General features: G+C 35.0%; 1 protein-coding gene across 17 annotated transcripts in view; it reads right to left on the reverse strand.

The window, feature by feature from the left end:
- Positions 1-1,763: 1,763 nt before the first annotated feature.
- Positions 1,764-6,134, reverse strand: part of CELF4 (CUGBP Elav-like family member 4) — a 705,933-nt gene continuing 701,562 nt past the window's right edge. For 14 of the 17 annotated variants that reach the window (XM_027885287.1, XM_027885278.1, XM_027885249.1 and 11 more), the window contains one exon: positions 1,764-3,179. The gene's annotated coding sequence lies outside the window, so the exon portion shown is untranslated. Of the gene's footprint in view, positions 3,180-4,462; positions 5,119-6,134 lie in introns of those variants that run through there. The other 3 variants (XR_003571384.1, XM_027885263.1, XM_027885271.1) reach the window with 3 other exon arrangements.

The following is a 6,134-nucleotide window of genomic DNA, read 5'->3' on the forward strand; positions in this document are numbered from 1 at the left end:
CAGAGCATCTTCTCTGTCCAAAGACAGAAATGGGGTTGGTGTATGTGCCCTTCTGCGTTTGCCTTTCCCTTTAGATGAAAAGCAAATACTGACCATGTTCCCTCCTTGTATTCATCATCTGATTTATATCTCATTTGTTCCTATTGCCCTGAACAGAGCATAAGTAACACTTAGTATTATTAACAGGAGTTTCTACTAATAGAGCTCCTTCCATCTGTGGAGTGCAAATTATGGACAAGCACCATTAGTCCCACTTAGAGGTGGATTTAGCTGGTGCAACTTGTCCAAATCCAGATGCGGCTGCAAGAATCAGGGAGAAAATGCAAAGGCTCCTGATTTCAGCCCCAGCCCCAGCTCAACTGCTCTGGTACAGCCATTTCAGGGGAGAAAAAATAACCGCTCAAAAGGCAAGATGTGAGGGATGCTCAGGAAGAAATTGAGCCTCATCTCTGGAGATTGCTGAGTTTCACAAGGTTTTCCCAAAGCAGCAAAAGGAGCAATGTCCCGAGCTTTGGCCTCTATACTTATCAGCATGAAAAAACCATGAGCGTGAAATCAAACAACAGGCTTCAAATGGGAGCTACAATGACTCTAATTTGTATGTACCATTATTTGATCTTCTAACCTACTAGGTTTAAGGTAAACCACACTGGAATATCAAGCAGACATTAAATGAAATGGTGTCATTAATTCAATCCAATGAGATACGTTTTATATAACAAAGGGATTTGTTCTGATACTCAAACAATGTATATTAATGAAAGAGTCGAAATAGATTCATTTTGTTCTCAAAGCAAACACATTAAGGGAAGCCATCAAGAAGTAAAGAACACAGCTTTTTTTTTTTTTTTTTTTTTTTTTTTTTTTTTTTTTTTTTTTTTTTTTTTTTTTTTTTTTTTTTTTTTTTTTTTTTTTTTTTTTTTTTTTTTAAACTGTGCTTTATTTAGGGCTAAGCTGGAAAGCGTCATTCAATAATTACAGAAGATTACAAGGAGTTTTAGGGAATTGAGAGTGAAAGAGCAGTTGTATGGAACTGCAGCTGCGTTACACATCTGTACTTCCTAGCTGTGGGCTCAGTTTGCTTCAGTCCTTACTCTGGCAAAATGCTCGTTATATCCCCATGAGAGTTTTGGAAGAGTAAGGACTGCACGGTTCGGCCCAACACATAATCAAAATTGACATTAAAAAAAAAAAAAAAAAAAGGAGAAAGGAAAAAGAAGAAAAAAGTTCAAGATTGAGATAAAAAAAATACCAAGAGAAACAAACAAGAACCTTAAACCAGAGTAAAACCCAAATAAATAATCAAAAAACAATTATCACACTGCTCAATCGATGCAAACAAGTGTGAGAATGATGTAAATCAAGTTTTAAGACTGTGAAAATAAATTATAATAAATATGATATACTTTAAAATATATGTGTTCTTAAATAATTCATTGTTTTTTCTGAGTCAGATTTTTTAAAGCAATGTCTTATTTTTAACTGCTCTAAAGTCATTTACCAAAGATAAATATCGTGCTTTCATTAAATAGTTTTCCTTGTTTTTTCTCTATCATTACAATTAAAAGTCCTACAAAATATGCAAATTTATTTACAGAAAACAGAGCCAGCATCTTTTTTTTTTTAAACATCCCCCTGTTTTTCAAAATTCCTTGTAAACAGTTTCAGAAATTCTTCAAAGAGATTGTTTCTTTAGTTTATTTTTATGTTTTTTTTTTTTTTAAGGTTTTTTAAAGTTTTTTTGTTTTTTTTTTCTTTTTTTATTTTTTAAGATTAAGGTACTAGGCTAATCCCTTGCCCTGAAGGTTTCTAGAGCAAATATGGAAGCTACTGAAGCATAGGATGATGGGAATTTTGCGGACAGCAGATCATGAAGACATGAAGCGTTTAGCTGTGTTTTGTTGTTCAAGATAGAACTATCGTCTGATAAAAAGACAGCTGTTTTTTTTTCCCATTTGCATTGTCTACAGAATTGAGTCTTGTCTTGTTTATTTTTTAATAGCTGGAATGCTCGCAGTTAAAAAAGCTGCCAAAATAGCCATTTTTCTCCTTTTTTTCTCCTCGATAAATAACAGCATCCAACAGCAATTGGCAGAGAGTAGGAATTTATGCTCAATCTAAACTCTACAAAAATTACAGTTCTACAACATCTTTGTTTTTAGCATTAACGCTAACTTCTATGTAGTATTATTTTTTTTTGCTTTTTTGTTTTTTTTTTTTTATTTTTTATTTTTATGTTGTCTAATTTTTTCTATTATATAGGTATTTTAAACTTTCTTTTTTTAAATTCTGTACAACTATTAGGATTTTAAATGGGGAGAGTTAGAAGCATTTACAAACCTTTTTGTTTTCCATTTAATATCAACCATCTTTCCTTTCTCTTTTCTATGCCTTTTTATGTACTTATTTATGTATTTATTTATTTACTTTTTTTTTGCTTTTCTAGATATCCATCTTAACCTGCCTTTAACAACGCAATCCTTGCGTATTATACAGAAAACCATATGAAAGCTTCATAGACTCTAATTAATGTATAACCAAAGAACCTCCCAAAGTATCAAAGAACTATTATCTTGCTGTTTTAAAAGCATTTAAGCATTCGATTTTTTTTTTTTTTTTAATTTTACATATTTCATATAATCGCTCTCAAAAACTGTTTTAGGAACAGCTCAGAGAAAAGGAAAGAACTTCCATATTTTACATACAGCTACAAGTCTGCGGTAAAAAGTTTTGTCCTTTGGTCCCTATATAGCTAAGGAATGACAGATAAAGATGCTCAGTGACTGTTACCACGGGTTCTTGCATGGTAACCGCATCCTTGGTGGCAAACAGGCACTCCTTTGCCAGAATCCAGGTTTGCATCTCCTGTTTGAAGAAAAGCCGCTGTGGTGATATCAGTGTCTCTTCAGAAATCCCAGTTGAATCTTCCTCCTGTTCTGATTTTACTTATGTGTTTGTTTGTTTTCAAGCGCATGTCCTTCGAAGTCAGCAGATGTGATACTTTTCTTGAAGAAATGTTACAGTCTAAACAATCAAAGAGAGAATAGGTCTGAAGTCTTCAGCTTGACTGATATTTGCTGATATGTCAAAGGTGTAATCCAACAGTTCACGATTTTTTTTTTAATATATATATGCTTTTTTTTTTTTTTTTCCTAAATGTGGCCCATTCAGCTGCTGCCCTAAAAAATGAAGAAGATCATTGCAAATTAAATCAAAAAGGGGAGGGGGAAGTAGGGAAGGTGTGGGGGGAATTTTTTGAGACAGGGTGGGTGGGAAAGACCTAAAAATGAAAATGAAATTAAAATCAAGCCTGTTCTTTTTGGGCCCAATCCTGCTCCTGTTGAAAGTAATGGGTGTTTTCTTCTCCCTTCAATTGGGACAGGATGGGGCTTCTGCTTTGGTGTTTTGCTTTTGGAGGCATTGGCTCTGATTCTGCTCCCACTTAGCATCAACAGAAAGCTTCCCCTTGACTTCAGTGGGAACCGGATCAAACCCAAGGTGAGCAAGGTAGTCACGATCATGATAAAGAAAAACACAATTGTTCCTAATAGCAATAATAATAAATCAAAATAATATTAGGGCATGTCTATGTAAATCTGTATCACTACGTATGTGCAGACAGCGGCATTTCAGTTATTTTTAAGTGCCACTTTACAATGCCAGATCACAATCTTGCTTGGCAGGCTTTTGAGTGTGAAAGGCATCAAGAAAGTGTAGTTCTGTATTTTAAGGGGGTGTCATCTATGACAGTGTATGAGCTTTCTGTGGAGACGTAGCTGCCAATAACATCTACTCCTTTGTGAATGTCAGAAAGTAGGACTTTGAACAGGCAATTTATAGGAGGTTAAATAAAAAAGACTGTTGGAATAAACTTATTTTTGAAAAAAAAAATAAATGTAAAGCTAACATTTCTTAAATAAAAAAAAAATTATTTAAAAAAAATAATCATGATCCGACTAGGCTTGACATTTAAGTAGGATGCTTAATCATTAAGGATTAGCTCTTATCTCCTTCTAGCAAGCAGGTTCTTCTTATACACTCGGTGATTTATTACATCAAGAAACTTAGAAACTGCAAAAGGTCCACTCTGGTGGAAAAGTGTCATGCGGAATATCAATCCATGCTGGCAGGTTTTCACACTGTTGGTTCAACAAACAGCAAACCGTACACAGCAGTCTAAACAATTACAACACCAAAAATAATAATATAATAAAAAAATAAAAAACACTCGTCAAGGACCCTTTTTCAGTTGTAAACAAAAAGATGCATTTTGCTTTTTGATCTGGATGGGGTTTTTTCCCACTCAATCCCTCCCTCCCTCTAAGCAATTAATTTTTGCTGGAGTTGCTATAATAAGGCACCTTAGAATTAGGAATTCTTGAAAAGACATACAATGAGGCTTTTCTTGGGGTTGCTTTTTTGATTGCTATAGTTTTCAAACTACTGTTACTATCGTTACGCTTTTTGGTTTTGGTTTGGTTTTGGTTATTTTGTTTTTTGGTTTTTTTTTAATTTTTAGAAGGTGATTTGAAATATCCTAAGGGGGAAAAAAAAGGTGTCAATTGAAAAAGGCCCCAATTCTCCGGAAAAAAAAAATAATCACAAGATTTCCAGTGCAAAAAAATTAACCACACATTTTTTCTCTCTATTTTTTTTTCCAAATTATCTGTAGTTATAACAATCCCATTTTTTTTTCTAAAGAATTAGGAATCCATCTTTTTTTTTTTTCCTTCTATGTGACATCTAAAGAAGCATAAAACGCTGACGAGAAATCAAACGACAAATAAAGAAACCACTGCAAGCACCAAAAACGAAACGAAAATGAGCACAGCAAAAAATTGTGGCAGCACAAAGTCAAAAAAGGCACATGTGATCATGACTGGCCAATCATCAACTGATACAACATCCAAGAAAAATGCTTCAATCACGGCACCTGCACGAAACTTGACGGCATGTCATGCAACCAATTCTTAGCTTGTTACATGACGCCATCATGTCACACTTTCAACTTCGAGTTGATTTGAACTTACGGCCTGGGGGACTGTATTCTCCACTTTCATGTCATTACGAGAACTTTTTTCCTAGCTCAGCGCGAGACTGTGGTGGATTTGACTGGCTCTTGGTTGGAATTTGATTGAATGACAAAAGAAGAAAAGATTTTTTATATATATATATTTATATATAGTGTGGAAAAAGGGAAAGGTGGGGAAAGAAGATATATATAAAAATAATTAAAAAAAATGTTACAAACACAGCATCAATTAAAAAAAAATCTAATGGAAATACTTGCCATTAAACTATAGAAAATGAAACAAGAATGAGAGCAAAACAAACTTAACTGAACAGAAAGAAAAGAAAGGAAGAAGAAAGTAAGGAAGAAAAAACAAACAAAAAAAAAGAATGGAGGAGGCCTAGCCAGAGACACACACACATAAAACACACACTTAAATGTAGACACACGGTCAACAGCGAACAGGAACAGAGCGTTATGCAGCGGCTGTTGAGGAGAGCATGCACTGAATGGGTGAGCGCAGACACAGATCGGTTTGCGAAGTCTGGAAAATAAACACATTCACTGCCAACCAGAATGCTTTCGTTAGCACCAGCCTCTCCCACACCACCCCCAGCATCCTGGGCTTTGCTGGATGGCTAGCCAAAGTCCTCCAGGAGCCTTCCCGTTGCCTCCGAGGGGCTCCGGAGCAGGTACCGCTCTAATCTGATTACATTCAGAGTTTAAAATTGTGGGGGGTGTAACAGGCCAAGAGCTGCTTTGGCTACTGTGAATATAAAAAAAAATAAAAAAATAAAAAAAATAAAAAAAAAGCATTTAGTGCTGGTTGCTACATGTCCATTTATCAGTTCACACGATGGTGGGCTCTGAAACAGCAGTGCTGGTATGGTGTGGGAAGCAGACTTGTAGGAGGACTCAGATGATACAATGGTCCCTAAATCAGCATCATTAAATGAAGGACATTTACTCTTTTGGCATTTAGCTTTGGCCTGAATTTAAATGATAATGGAAAATAAAAGGGATGAGAAAGAGAAAGAGAAAGAGAAAGAGAAAGAGAAAGAGAAAGAGAAAGAGAGAAAGAGAAAGAGAAAGAGAGAAAGAGAAAGAGAAAGAGAAAGAGAAA

The sequence above is a fragment of the Empidonax traillii genome, unplaced genomic scaffold (assembly GCF_003031625.1).
Source record: "Empidonax traillii isolate 1590-97213 ecotype Southwest subspecies unplaced genomic scaffold, ASM303162v1 scaffold10:size5872457, whole genome shotgun sequence".
Taxonomy (NCBI): Eukaryota; Metazoa; Chordata; class Aves; order Passeriformes; family Tyrannidae; genus Empidonax; species Empidonax traillii.